The sequence below is a fragment of the Phyllobates terribilis genome, unplaced genomic scaffold (genome assembly GCF_046119375.1).
Source record: "Phyllobates terribilis strain yellow unplaced genomic scaffold, ASM4611937v1 Scaffold_4__5_contigs__length_816908805, whole genome shotgun sequence".
NCBI classification, from domain to species: domain Eukaryota; kingdom Metazoa; phylum Chordata; class Amphibia; order Anura; family Dendrobatidae; genus Phyllobates; species Phyllobates terribilis.
This window is the reverse complement of record NW_027362764.1, coordinates 168,657,972-168,671,939: the sequence shown is the minus strand read 5'-3', so window position 1 is coordinate 168,671,939 and position 13,968 is coordinate 168,657,972. Positions and strand designations below refer to the sequence as shown.

The window sequence follows — 13,968 nt, the reverse complement described above, 5'->3', positions numbered from 1 at the left end:
AGGCAGCGGGTAGCAGGTGAGGAGAAGGGAGGTGAGTATTTGATTTTTTTTTTTTTTTTTTAATGTATGGAGGCATGGGGCAGTATAAAAAGGGGAGGGGGGGCATCCTGCATGGGGCATTATAAAGAGGGGAGGGGGGGCAGCCTGCATGGGGCATTATAAGGTGGGGAACAGCCTGCACGGGGCATTATAAAGAGAGGGGGGGACATCCTGCATGGGGTATTATAAAGAGGAGGGGTGACAGCCTGCATGGGGCAGTATAAAGAGGAGGGGTGACAGCCTGCATGGAGCATTATAAAGAGGAGGGGTGACAGCCTGCATGGGGCATTATAAAGAGGGGGGGCAGCCTGTATGGGGCATTATGTGGGGGGTAACAGCCTGCATGGAGCATTAAAAGGGGGGGGCCTGTATGGGGCATTATGTGGGGGGGAACAGCCTGCATGGAGCATTATAAGGGGGGGGGGCAGCCTGTATGGGGCATTATGTGGGGGGTAACAGCCTGCATGGAGCATTAAAAGGGGGGGCCTGTATGGGGCATTATGTGGGGGGGAACAGCCTGCATGGAGCATTATAAGGGGGGGGCAGCCTGTATGGGGCATTATGTGGGGGGTAACAGCCTGCATGGAGCATTAAAAGGGAGGGGCCTGTATGGGGCATTATGTGGGGGGTAACAGCCTGCATGGAGCATTATAAGGGGGGGACAGCCTGTATGGGGCATTATGTGGGGGGTAACAGCCTGCATGCAGCATTATATGGGGACCGGTATCCTGTATGGAGCGTTATATGGGGGCCAGTATCCTGTATGGAGCGTTATATGGGGGCCAGTATTCTGTATGGAGCCTTATATGGGGGCCAGTATTCCGTATGGAGCCTTATATGGGGGCCAGTATTCCATATGGGGGCCAGTATTCCGTATGGAGCCTTATATGGGGGCCAGTATTCCGTATGGAGCCTTATATGGGGGCCAGTATTCCTTATGGAGCCTTATATGGGGGCCAGTATTCCATATGGAGCCTTATATAGGGGCCAGTATTCCATATGGGGCCTTATATGGGGGCCAGTATTCCGTATGGAGCCTTATATGGGGGCCAGTATTCCGTATGGAGCCTTATATGGGGGCCAGTATTCCGCATGGAGCCTTATATGGGGGTCAGTATTCCGCATGGAGCCTTATATGGGGGTCAGTATTCCGTATGGAGCCTTATATGGGGGTCAGTATTCCGTATGGGGCCTTATATGGGGGCCAGTATTCCGTATGGGGTCTTATATGGGGGCCAGTATTCCGTATGGGGTCTTATATGGGGGCAAGTATTCCGTATGGGGCCTTATATGGGGGCCAGTATTCCGTATGAAGCGTTATATGGGGGCCAGTATTCCGTATGAAGCGTTATATGGGGGCCAGTATTCCGTATGGAGCCTTATATGGGGGCCACTATTCTGTGTGGAGCGATTCACCGGTTTCTGAGCTATTGTGGAATTTACAATAGATATCACTCATGAAGTGAAATCTTTGCATTGTACTATATATATATATTTCTCCGCCGTATCTCTGCATCATGAATCGTGGTATGTGTTAAAGGGGCCCACTGAGACTCTTTCGCCCGGGGCCCAGAAAAACCTGGAGCCGGCCCTGGTCGCTGACATGCCGAAACAGAAGAAACCCCCACAAGTGACCCCATTTTGTAAACTACACCTCTCAATGAATTCATCTAGGAAAGTAGTGAGTATTTTTTAATTTGTATTAAAAAAAAAATTCCTCCCACGGAACCCTTCTTATTTCCAGCGTTACCTCATACTCTAGGTAAAGCACCTTTCATTGTCTCTATGGGCGCTTGTTATTTCAAGTAGACACTAAGTCTTAGACTGTTCATTACTACAGCCCCTGACTTATTTTGTTGGTGCATGTTTTGCCTTTTCCTTCTCTTCCCTCCCCCCATCTCTGTTCTATTACTATTTTTTTCAAATGTGTATGATATAGAGATGTGAGGGGGGGCTTTTTGAGGTACGCTGGACACTCCTGACCATATACACCTGATCATCCAAGCTGTGACTCTGTCTATGTATGTATTTATTGTGTGTTATCTAAGCGTCTGTTTACTATGCGATATTTATCGTGAACAAGCAATTATCTAATAAACTTATATATATTTTGCTGTTACCTGTATGTCCCTCATCTTTTCTCCTATATTAATTTCTTCTAAACGTAGCAATACCCCATATGTGGCTGTACCATACCGCTTAGCCATACGGCGAGATCCGGGAGGGATGGAGCACTATTTGACTCTTGGAGAACAAATTATTGTAGAATAGTTTGTGGTCTCCATATACACAGCCCCTAAGTGCTAGAAGAGCAGAATCCCCCCACAAGTGACCCCATTTTGGAATTTATACCCCTTTGGGAACTTACCTACAGGTGTAGTGACGATTTTGACTCCATGGATCTTTTCCACAAACAAGCAGCAGTGGATGTTGCTGAGTGAAAATTTCAAACTGCTGTTGAAGTGACCAGTACTCTGTAGTGACCAGTACGTTGTGCCCAGCTCGTGTTTCTGGAGACATGCACCTGTAAATTTGGCAAGCTCTCATCACTACAGGAATGCCAAACATGTGGACCCTAAATGTAGTTTAGGTATATTGTGGGGCTCAGAAGGGAGGGAGGCATTTGGATTTGGGAGCACAACATTTTCTGAATTTCTTTTGGGGGGCAAGGGCCATTTCACTTTTCCATAGCCTTTCTGCTACCAGTAACTTGGAAGTCCCTTATATTTTTAACAGATAATGGACCTGAGTGGGGACTAGCTTTTTTTGAGGACTGAGTTGAAGCTTTTATTGGGAACATTTTACATAACATTTATCCGGCGCTCTAGGCTGAGCACTTACATCGGGGATTCCATCTAAATTTCCAAGTGATGTAATTCAAATGAAACCCCTGCGGGATCCATTCACTATAATGAGGCAGCAGAGTTACTCTGGACTCCGTCTGGCCTCTGTTTAACAGTGTCCTTTGTTTCAGAAGTGCACAAAATTGTGGCCAACCACACTTTTATGCACGCCTAAAAAAACTGACACCGTGGGATCACAGGCCAGACGGCATCCACAGTGGCCTATATCTGCCTCATTACAGGGAATCTTCCATCATGGGTTCCGTCTGAATCACGTATTTCAGAGATTTACACGGAAACTCCGGTGTAAGTGCTCAGCGCAGAGCACAGGATAAATGTGAGCAGAGCCTTACTGCGATATTTGGGAGACATAATAAACAAATCAGTAGCAGGTGAAGAATTAGTTTTATTTATTTTTTACGCCGTTCCTCGTGTGGTATAAGGGATTAGATTACTTTATTCTTCGGGTCGGTGCGATTACAGCGATACCAGAATCATATCGGGTTTTTATGACTGGCAGCTGTTACACACTAAAAAACGCTTTTTTTTTGCAAAATCTAGTTTTTGCATCGCCATATTTTGAGAGCTATAATTTCGTCCGACAGAGTCATGTGATGGCTTGCTTTTTGCGGGATGAGTTGACATTTTTATTGGTAGCATTTTTGGGTACGTGACATTTTTTGAACGCTTTCTATTCCGTTTCGTTTTTTGGGTGGTAAAATGAACAAAAACCAACAATTCAGGAATTGTTTTTTGAGGTTTTTCATTCTGCGTGTGGTAAAAGTGATAAGGAAGCGCTATTCTTCGGGTCAGTACGTTTACAGCGATACTACACTTATATCTTTTTTTATGCTTTGGCACTTTTACACAATAAAACAATTTTATAAAAAAAAAATTTTTTTGCATCGCTTTATTCTGAGAGCTATAACTTTTTTATTTTTCGGCTGATGGAGCTGTATGGCAGCTTTTTTCTTGTGGAACAAGATGACATTTTCAGTGGTACCATTTTTATTTCCATTTGGCTTTTTGATCGCATTTCATTCCACTTTTTGTTTGGTGATATGATGAAAAAGCATAGTTTTTTGCTCCGTTTTTTATTTTTTACGGTGTGCACAGAAGGAGTTAATTAGTGTGACAGTTTTATAGATCGGGTTGTTTCGACGCAGCGATACCAAATATGTGTACTTTTTTTTTTTTTGCATAAATATACTGATTTATTGGTTTAATATTTTATTTATTTATTTTTATTTATTTTGTGATTTTTTTAATAGTTTTAAAAAAATTTTTAGACTTTTTTTTTTACATTTTTACTTAGTCCCTTTATGGGACATTAATTTTTATTTTTCTAATCACTATTCTCATGCAATGCAATAGACATGTATTGCATTGCATGAGAGCTCTGCTGAATGTGTAAAACTGTCATTATCTCCTGCTAGACTCAGTTGCAGGCTGAGCCTAGCAGGACACTGTACATGACAGACCCGGAGGCGGTCATGTGACCTCCGTCTGCCATGACAACGCCAGGTCCTCTCAGACATCAGAGGGGCAGTCAGAGAGGTAAGTGGACGACCCCCTCTCCTCTCACTATCTTCTAAATGCCACGATCGCTATAGATCGCAGCATCTAGAAGATAGCAAAGGGTTAACATCATTGGGACCTGATCCCATCAGGTCCCGATGATGTTCCCTGTCAGAGCTGTCGCTCTGCACCGCACCCGCAGCGCTTGCAGGACCCTGGGGGTCCTGAGCGCTGCGGGACCACCGACCGTTTATAAACATCGGCGCTGCACAGAGCCCAGGCAGCGCTGACGTTTATGTACAGTGGGCAGTCGGGAAACGGTTAATGACCAGATACGTATAGATTCGTCTCGGCGATTGCGCCCCCAAAGAGGCTGTGAGGACGCGATCGCCACCAGGTGTCAGCTGATTCTGACAGCTACCACCCAGCACTCAGTGCCACTAGCGGTCCCGCATCACTCCCAGCACATTAACCCCTGAAATGCTGCGATTGCAGCATTTCAGGAGCAGGCAGAAGAAAGACAGGCCCTCTTACCTTGGATTGGAGATCCCGCAACATCATCGCGGGGTCCTGATCGTTGGTGACCCGATGTCATCATGACGAATCTGAGTCATTAGGCACCAGCAAGTTAATAAGATCATGAGCACGGCATGATATAATATGCTTGCTTGCAGTGCAGCGCTGACAGCCCGCATATCTACATCCCTATGCTGTTCAAGCGATCTGCCTACAAAATATGAAAGTCCCATAGTGAAAGACAGTGAAAAAGAAAAGTAATAAAGTGAAAGACAGTGAAAAATAATTGTAAAATATAAAAAAAATATTAAAAAATAACCTAAAAAACAATCCCACCAGTGAACCCCTTTAGTGAACACGGTAAAAAAATAAATAAAAAACGAAGCTAAAAATGGTGCTTTATCATCATCACCAGACAAAAAGTGAAATAAAAATGCAATAAAAAAAGACGAATTGAAATAAAAATGGTACCTCTGAAAACGTCATCTTGTCCTGCAAAAAACAAGCTGCCATACAGCTCCATCAGTGGAAAAATAAAAAAGTTATAGCTCTCAGAATAAAGAGATGCAAAAAAAATTGTGTAAAAGCGCCAAAACATAAAAAAAACTATATAAATGTAGTATCGCTTTAAATGTACTGACCCAAAGAATAAAGATACCTTATCAATTTTACCACACGCGGAACGACAGAAAAAAAATAAAAAATTCTGAGTTGTTGGTTTTTGTTTATTCTGCCTACCAAAAATCGGAATAGAAAGCGATCAAAAAATGTCATGTGCCCAAAAATGATACCAATAAAAACATCAACTTGTCCCACAAAAAACAAGCCCTTACATGACTCTGTCGGCCGAAATATGAAAAATTATAAATATCAAAATATGGTGATGCATAAATTAGTTTTTGCAAAAAAAAGGCTTTTTTTAAGTGTGTGAAAGTTGGCAATCATAAAAACCCATATATATCTGGTATCGCTATAATCGCACCGACCCAAATAATAACGGCTCGGCTTACATTTATCCTGCACTCTGCGCTGAGCGTTTACACCAGGGTTTCCGTGTAAATCTCTAAAATACGTGATTCAGACGGAATCCACGGTGGAAGAGTCCCTGTAATGAGGCAGAAGGAGGCACTGTGGACGCCGTTTGGCCTGTGATCCCACAGTGTCCATCTTTGTATTAGGCGTGCATAAAATTGCTATTGACCACAGTTTTTCCAACCTCTGAAAAAAGCGACAACACTGAACAGAGGGCAGGCAGAATCTACAGTAGAGTAACTCTGCTGTGCCATTATAGTGAATGGATCCCTCGGTAGTTCATCTGAATTACGTCACTCGGAGATTTAAATGGAAACCCCGATATCAGTGCTCAGCGTAGAGCGCAGGATAAATGGGAACATTTTACATAAGATTTTGGATCACAATAAAAGCTTTGACTCAATCTACAAAAAAAGCAAGTCCCCACTCAGGTCTGTCATCTATTAACGGAAACATTTTTGTGGGAAAAATGGGATTTTCTTATTTTCATGGCTCCACGTTATAAGCTTCTGTGAAGCACTTTGGTGTTCAAGGTGCTCACCGCACATCTAGATAGGTTCCCTCAGGGGTCTAGTTTTCAAAATGGTGTTACTTGTGGGGGGTTTCCACTGTTTGGGCACATCAGGGGCTCCCCAAATGCGACATGGCGTCCGCTAATTACCGTATATAATGTAGTCGAGTATAAGCCAAATATAAGCCGAGGCACCTAATTTTACCACAAAAACTGGGAAAACTTATTGACTTGAGTATAAGCCTAGGGTCTCCTGTGGGATCTCCTCCCAGACCTGGACTAAAGCATCCACCAACTCCTGGACAGTCTGTGGTGCAACGTGACGTTGGTGGATGGAGCGAGACATGATGTCCCAGATGTGTTCAATAGGATTCAGGTCTGGGGAACGGGCGGGCCAGACCATAGCTTCAATGCCTTCATCTTGCAGGAACTGCTGACACACTCCAGCCACATGAGGTCTGGCATTGTCCTGCATTAGGAAGAACCTAGGGCCAACCGCACCAGCATATGGTCTCACAAGGGGTCTGAGGATCTCATCTCGGTACCTAATGGCAGTCAGGCTACCTCTGGCGAGCACATGGAGAGCTGTGCGACCCTCCAAAGAAATGCCACCCACACCATTACTGACCCACTGCCAAACCGGTCATGCTGAAGGATGTTGCAGGCAGCAGATCGCTCTCCACAGCGTCTCCAGACTCTGTCACGTCTGTCACATGTGCTCAGTGTGAACCTGCTTTCATCTGTGAAGAGCACAGGGCACCAGTGGCGACTTTGACAATCCTGGTGTTTTCTGGCAAATGCAAAGCATCTTGCACGGTATTGGGCTGTGAGCACAACCCCCATCTGTGGACGTCGGGCCTTCATACCACCCTCATAGAGTCGGTTTCTAACTGTTTGTGCAGACACATGCACATTTGTGGCCTGCTGGAGGTCATTTTACAGGGCTCTGGCAGTGCTCCTCCTGTTCAAAGGCGGAGGTAGCGGTCCTGCCGCTAGGTTGTTGCCCTCCTACGGCCCCCTCCACGTTTCCTGGTGTACTTGCCTGTCTACTGGTAGCGTCTCCAGCCTCTGGACACTACGCTGACAGACACAGCAAACCTTCTTGCCACAGCTCGCATTGATGTGCCATCCTGGATGAGCTGCACTACCTGAGAAAGTTCTGTAGGTTGTAGAGTCCGTCTCATGCTACTGATGCGCCCAGGCGATGGGGACGACTCGGCGCCCGGGCCTTGTTGTTGCCTGATCTTGGGGGATGTCGCGGTGGCCGGCTCCTGGGCCCGTACCCTGGGGTCACTCTTAAAAGAAGGGGGAAAGTTATATGGGATAGGGGAATGTTCGTGACGCCACCTATGGTGTCTGATGAGGATCACCAGCGCTGCGACAGTCCTCTGAGGCCGGTGTTCAGGCAGCTTAGTTGGTGCGGCTCCCCACAGGTGGAGTGGGGCCTCAGGGCAGCGTAAGTGTAGGGATGCAGGACAGAGGGGATCCAGCCGGGTCAGAGGATGGATAGGCACACACACAACAGTTCACTTCAGTACCTTTACTGGTGGTGTTTCAGGCACGATCCAGGGCACTTTAGGGTGAAGGGTGCATATCAGGACTCTCCCCAGTGAGCGGGTGTGGGGCCTCCTGTTCCTTGCCTTTCCTTGATACGTTTCTGACTTGCCTGGAGCTAGGCCTAACTTGGTCTCTGTCTTGCACCTGCTGACCTGGTGGTAGGGCCTTCTATTGGAGATCACACTCCCTGGTCTCTTGGGCCTCCGTGACTCCTGACCCTGGTACGTAATCAGATTTTGGTGTTCCTGGGACATATAGTTTGCCAGGGGTCCCCGTTGTTTCTGCTGGATGTAAGGAATCCCTGCAGACGCGGACTCGGTGTCCGGTAAATGGTCTTGGGGTGAGCTGGTTAAGCTCCTCTGCCCCCTATGTTGCTTGTTTACTCCACTCGCCTTCGGCCACGCTCGGGGCCCTCACTAGGCTTCACACGGGCAGTAGGCCTCGCTACTCTTCACCGCTCTTTTGGTGTCGTCAAGCCCTAGGCTCACTAACTCGAGCTCTCTGAGTCTGGACTGAACTGACTGAGCTCCACTGCAGGCTAGCTTCTGCAGGAGCTCCTCTCAACAGACTGACTGCCTAACTCCACCCTCCAGTATATATATCCCTATCCGGGCTCCCTCTGGTGGTCTGAGGTGGTAGGGTGGAGGTGTGTGAATGCTAAGAGGGGCTCTTGTGGAGAAGTCTGTCCATGCACCCCTCTGGGATCTGTGGCACCAATGCGCAGCAGGGCGCCACACTACCACGAGTGTAAAAGCACAACCAACATTCAGAAGTGACCAAAACATCAGCCAGAAAGCATTGGTATTGAGATGTGGTCTGTGGTCCCCATCTGCAGAAATCACTCCTTTATTGAGGGTGTCTTGATAATTGCCAATAATTTCCATCTATTGTCTATTCCATTTGCACAACAGCATGTAAAATTGATTGTCAATCAGTGCTGCTTCCTAAGTGGACAGTTTGATTTCACAGAAGTTTGATTTACTTGGAGTTATATTCTGTTGTTTTAGTGTTTCCTTTATTTTTTTGAACAGTGTATATAGTATTCAAGCAAATTTGATGTTCAAAAAGTCAAATGGCGCTCCTTCCCTTCAGAGCCCTGCCATGCGCTGAAACAGTGGTTTTCCCCCACATATGGGGTATCAGCTTAATCAGGAGAAATTGCACAACAAATACTTTGGTGCAATTTCTCCTGTTACCCTTATGAAAATGCAAAAAATTTTATTTTTACAGCTCAATGTTATAAACTTCAATTAAGCACCTGGGGGTTCAGGGTGCTCACTACACATCTATATAAGTTCCCTGAGGTGTCTAGGTTCCAAAATAGTGTCACTTGTGGGGGGTTTCAAATGTTTAGGCACATCAGGGGCTCCCCAAACGGGACATGGCATCCAATAATTATTCAAGTAAATTTTACATTCAAATAGTCAAATGCCACTCCTTACCTTCCAAACCATGCCGTGCGCCCAAACAGTGGTTTTCCCCAACATATGGAGTATCGGCGTGCTCAGGAGAAATTGCACAACAAATTTTGGAGTCCATTTTTCCTGTCGCGCTTGCAAAAATACAAAAAATTGGGGTCTAAAGTAAAATTTTTGTGAAAAAAAGTTAAATGCTCATTTTTTCCTTTTACATTCCATTAATTGCTGTGAAGCACCTGAAGGGTTAATAAACTTCTTGAATGTAGTTTTGAGCACCTTGAGGGGTGAAGTTTTTAGAATGGTGTCACTTTTGGATATTTTCTGTCATAATGACCTCTCAAAGTGACTTCAAATATGATGTAGTACCTATTAAATGGTTTTGTAAATTTTGTTGGAAAAATTAGAAATCGCTGGTCAACTTTTAACCCTTATAACTTCCTAGGGAAATAAAAATTTGGTTACAAAATTGTGGTGATGTAAAGTAGAAATGTGGGTAATGTTTTTTATTAACTATTTTGTGTGATATATCTCTCTGATTTAAGGACATTACAATTAAAAATTTGAAAATTGTGAAGTTTTCAAAATTTTCACCGAATTTCCAATTTATTCACAAATAAATGCCAGTCATATCAAATAAATGTTACCACTATCATGAAGTACAATATGTTACGAAAAAACATTCTCTGTTACGAAAAAACATTCTCAAAATTAGCGGGATCCATTGAAGCGTTCCAGAGTTATTAACTCATAAAGTGACACTGGTCAGCATTGTAAAAATTGGCCTGGTCATTAACGTGCAAACAGCCTTCAGGGGTAAAGGTGTTAAAGGGGTTGTCCGGCAGTAATATGGCGCCCCTGAGCGTTCGGTCGCCACAGAGGTATTGCATCTCAGCCAGAGGTGTGGTATCTCACTCTCAGGTAAGGAAGGAGTACGGCTCAGGACCCTAACACCTGCATCCAACACACACCACTCCAGGCCAGCAGGAGGGGCAAGATGCCTCCCACGTACTTGCTGAGCCCCTTTCCTGGCTGGAGTGTAGGGAACCACAGTAAAAGGGAACCATGTAGTGGGTGTGGGTGTAGGACGTAGATCAGGGGAGCACTTGAAAAGAAGCTATATAAAAAGAGTAGCCATCTTAGAAAGACAGATTAGTCTGAGGAGGAAAGTGACAGGAGCAGAGGCTCTGTACGAGCTCTGCTCCAGAGGCGGGCATAGCCAGTGAGGCCCAAGTCTGAGAGGAGAGGGAGCAGGAAGGCTTCAGGAACAGAAGGGATCCCAGGGGTACGGGCAGTGCTGGAGGCCACCCGTACGCCCGAATCTACCGGGAGGTGGAGGGGTCAGGCCATCAGAAGGGAACAGGGTCCCTCAACTAGCAAAAAGACTGTACGTCTTAACTAGAAACCGGAGGCTGCAGTATTTCAAGTCCTGTAGCCACAAGTCCATGCCAGTCTCACCGAGAAAGTAGCCATATAGGACCCAGGGAACGGAACATTTGTCGCCCGCCAAGGCCCGCGGGTACTGGATTGGAGTCACTAGGTGTGAGGTGCAGAGAAGAGGCCAGAGAAAGGACACAGAAGGGGTCCTGATAAGTACTCCGGAGCTATCTGGGGGTGGACTGAGCCCCTCACTGAGTAAGCACAGAACGACGTGGGCAGTTACATTGAGCTCTGTAATCTGGACTGCAAAAACTGTGAGTAAAGACCCTGGGACTGCACTATTTTGTCTCTGTGTTCCTTGCTGCGCCATCCCTCACTGCACTACAACGCCCAGCGCAACCACCAGAATCCACACACTGCCCTGAAGCTAACTGTTCCTGTGGGGAGTAATAATACCCTAGCTGCAAAACCACCAGCTTCAGAGGACTGTTCCGCAGCGGCGGCCCCCCTTTAGCCGCACTCCACAGGTGGTGTAGTCGGACTATTTAATAAAACCCATATACAATTTCCCTTGGATTGACCGCCCTGGGTCACCGACCGGGTCACCGCCACTGTGACTACAACCCCCAGCAGCTACCGGCCCGGCATCGGGTACCCCACGGCCCAGGGGACGCGACAGTAAGCTACAAGTCTATAATCACTCCGAGGCCGGACAACTTTTTTAATCTTATTATTACAAGTTTTACTTTATAGCTTTTTGCACATGCCTGTATTACATGTTGAATAGAACAATAGTACATTTACAAAGGGAACATTTTTTCCAAAAATTTTTGCGACAGTCCCATTCATCTATATGGGGCTCCAGAAAAAAACCCTACTTATATATATAGAATGCATTTTCAGGCATATGTGCCAGAAGATACATGCACATATGAAAAGAGTGTACTGTGACAAAGTCACTGGCAGAATACTGGAGGGGAGATATGTTTCACTGAGGCTGTTAGCTTCAGTGATGTGAAACATGAAAGTTTCTCCTGCATAGTAGGCAGGAGAAAGGGCATGTTTTATAGGTGGATAGCTGTAGTGTGGGTGGGATGCCATCCACCATATCTCCACCCCAGGGTGGGGTCTGGGCTTTAAATAGCCAGCCTTTTCACTCACTCAGGTGGTGTTCAGTGTGTGGAAGCTAGCTCCTGAGAGAGAGAAGCTTGTGTTTGTGCTAAGACTGGACCATGTGCTCTTGCTAACCCTGAGTGACCGAACCCCGGCCGAAGTAAGGACTGTTCTGTACCTTTTTCCTTTTTGTTTCCAGTTATGCCAGAAAGGCTACGTTTATGTTAGGCACTTGACCGTGGTTTATGCTGCTTCCTACAAATAAACAACTAAGTCATTTAAAGAGACAGTGTCCTGTATCTACTGTACCTCTGAGTGCAGCAGAGTGAGCGACTCTACCAAAGTACTTAAAGAGTACTTATCACAAATAATAACCCCTCTCTTTCCTTATTTTAATATATTACAAGTAAAGCAAATAAAATAAATTATAAATATAAGTAATTTAAAAATCATTAAGGAAAGGGCTGTTAATACCATGAGAAAATATATGAAAATGATAAGCTAATACGACTATCAGTAAAAAGTAGCTGCCATTTTCCCCCATACCTAGAGCACTACATAACTCCACAGCACCAAAGTACCAAAAGTCGCAATTTTTTTGCGCAACTCCCCACTGCGCAAAAAAAAAAAGAGACTTTTCAAAGCTTTTACACCAGTTTTGTGGCTTAAAAGCTTTGATGAATCAATGGCAATATTAATCTAAAATATGTGGAAACATACATATACTGCAATTACATTTTTTAATAAAAACTAGATTTTTGGTGATAGGTACTTTATAAACAGGTGAATAGGCCCTTTATTGCATCTCTTATTCTTAGGGTTTATTATCCTATAGAAACAGTATTTGTATAGGGAAAAGTACACTAACTGAAGTGTGTGAGGACTAAAAGGTATGTTCACAACTGGTGTTTTTTTATGTAATCAGAAAAACTGAAGCAAAACCTTTGGTCCATAATATCTATAGTGGGTTATTGACATTAAGTTGTATATACAAGATGTCAGAGAAGACAAGGTTAGAATTTACTGGGTTTAATCAGCTCTACACTGAACATAAAGGATAGGTGTTTATGGCAGTAGCTTCCCATAGCAGTTCACCTGCACATGTAATTGGCTAGATATGCCAATAAATGCCTTATGTCTATATGTAGCTTTAAGCTAAGTTCAAACATTGAGGATTTGCAAATGGCAAATCAGACTATTTAGGTAGGTGGTCTCCTGACCCGAACTCAACAGTCTCATATATGCCTGTCAGTTATATAGGAAGTACTCGAACTACAAAACACGGACCTATAAATTCAAACCTTAGTATGCTTTTGAAGTGTGGGAGGACACCAGAGTACCTGCACACTGAGAGAACATACATACCCCTTGTAGATGTTGCCTCTCGTCGAATCTGGATTGATGATCTCAGCACTGCAAAGCAACAGTGCTAACCACTGAGCCACCATGTTGACATTTGGGTTCACAGTATGATGATAATTTCAGAGATCAAAGTATAATTTGAGTTATGAATGCATAAGAGTTAGTTTCTCTTGTCAAAATTGGGAAGACTGACTCTGACCTACTTTGCACAAAATGATAAGGTTATGATAAGATTGAAAGAGAAGGCAGCCCTCTGTAGTTTAAAAAAATAATGGATAAAAAGGATTGGGTTTGTAAGAGATGTTAGGTAAATTGTCACCTTAGTATTATGGCTCAACTGGTGAGGTGGATTCTTTAACTTGATGAGCAGCACGGACAATAGGTATTGGTGGTGCAAGGTACAGTGCAATTGGATAAGCAGGACAGCACGTGAGACAACAGAGTTGGATATTTGGGTTAACAGCTGGAACAAGGGAGCTGGAACAAGGGAGCTGGATTTTCTGTATGGCCAGTGGAACAGTGGAGCAAGATATGCTGGACAAGACGCGTGACAGTCGATCTGGATATGCTGGAGCTGTGTAGAACAAGGGAACTTGATATGCTGGATGGCATGTGTAAAAATTGAGCTAGATAAGCAGGACAAGACGTGGAACATTCGGGTATGGAAATGTTGAATAGCATA

The 13,968-nt window shown here is 44.8% G+C and overlaps 1 long non-coding RNA gene across 1 annotated transcript in view; it reads right to left on the bottom strand.

Annotated features, from left to right (window-relative positions):
* LOC141264284 (uncharacterized) overlaps positions 1–13,968 on the bottom strand; it is a 175,395-nt gene that overhangs the window by 147,499 nt on the left and 13,928 nt on the right. The gene's annotated exons all lie outside the window — the stretch shown is intronic.